Source organism: Penaeus monodon, chromosome 24 (genome assembly GCF_015228065.2).
Source record: "Penaeus monodon isolate SGIC_2016 chromosome 24, NSTDA_Pmon_1, whole genome shotgun sequence".
NCBI lineage: Eukaryota > Metazoa > Arthropoda > Malacostraca > Decapoda > Penaeidae > Penaeus > Penaeus monodon.
In genome coordinates, this window is record NC_051409.1 from 26,855,373 (window position 1) to 26,856,940 (window position 1,568).

Below are 1,568 nucleotides of genomic sequence, written 5' to 3' on the forward strand. Positions count from 1 at the left end.
TTCCTCTGTAAATAAATGTTTTTCCCCTTTTCCGGAGTACATCAGGAGAAATCTTGGGCCCTTTGTCACAGTACTCTCCCGGGACCCAAAAAGGATGCTTGCCCTAGCCAGGGGAAACTTGATGTTATAAACAAGTCGAGCCTATGGCTGAGGGGTTTGTCCTTGTGCCCAAAACGTCTCACTCTGCAGTAATTTCCGGTTTACTACAACACCCCTCACCCCCAACAAAATTGGAAGGGGATAAAAGCAGATTAAAAAATAAATAAATTTTCCAAAATTAAACCCTTTTTCAAAAACCCTTAAGACAAAATTTTACATCAAAACAGTAGCTAGTTCTCCCGATGCTTAAACCCATTTGAGCCCAAACCCATTTTCGGGAAATTTTTCCCAGAGATTTTTTAAGGGGTTTTTAAATAACTAATCCTCCCAAAAATTTTTTCCATGTTTAAGTATCAAGGCACATAAGCATTTTTTTTAATTTCCCATCCCTTTTTGGAGAGAAATTACACAAGGCCACAAGACAGGTGTCCGAAACTTTCTTATTTTTTGAGGAAACCTCTTTTAAAAGGGTTTTAAAAAAACTTGTGATAATAGATTTAACCAACCATACCTAAACCCATAAACTCTAGGGTATCCAAAAAATACTTGCCCTAAAATTTTTTCCCTTTAACAGAAAAGTTATTATTCCTGTATTTTTCAAGTTAAGTTTAACTCCCTGGATTTAAACATTTTTTTTTTGAAAAAACAAACTGATCTATTGTTATTTTTCTTTGGGGTTTTTTATACATTTTTTTTCTTTTTTATGGCTGATTTTTCCCCCCGCCATCTAAGGTGAAAAATGATAATAAAAGCCAAAAACTTAAGAAATTTTTTTTGGGATTCTTTAAATAAAAAATACATAAATTTTAGTAAAGCAAAAAAACTAAATTAAAAAATTCCAAAACACTCAAACTCACACATAAAATCAAATTTCAAATAAAAATAGCAAAATTTTTTAAATATTTTATAAAAATTAAAAAAAAAGGAAAAGTAAACCCCCCCCAAAGGGTTTTCCATCTTCGTACAAAAAAGCCCCAGCCCCCCAACAATTTTCATAGGGATTTTTTAAAAGAAACTTCAAATTATAAAAACATTCAAATCCCTTATTTTTTTTCAACTTCCCAAAATTTTTTTCAGTAACCAACCTTCCCAAAGGCCCGGGGTTTTTAGCGCAACAAAATTTTTATCAGAGGACCGATGTGGTTTGAAAATTTCGGGAGTATTAAAGATATTTTTGGATCTGTTGGGAAAGGGTTTTTCAGAACCGAAACCCAAAAGAACAATAAATACCCCATGCATAATAAAAAAGTTCAAAAATTTCATGTTAAAAATAGTTTTTTCTACAATAAAAAGTAAAGAAAAAAAAAATTTCTTTTTAAGTTTTTTTACTATGAGTTCAAATCTAAAAAAACAATGCAGATAAAAGGGAATTTTGACTACTCTTTTTTTTAAATACAGTTTGTATCACTTCCCGTTGCAATATCAGCATTTTTTAATTAACATTTTCAATTAAAAAGGGAAAAGGACAC

General features: G+C 31.1%; 1 pseudogene; it reads right to left on the bottom strand.

The window, feature by feature from the left end:
• Positions 1–1,568, bottom strand: part of LOC119588934 — an 8,280-nt pseudogene that overhangs the window by 2,062 nt on the left and 4,650 nt on the right.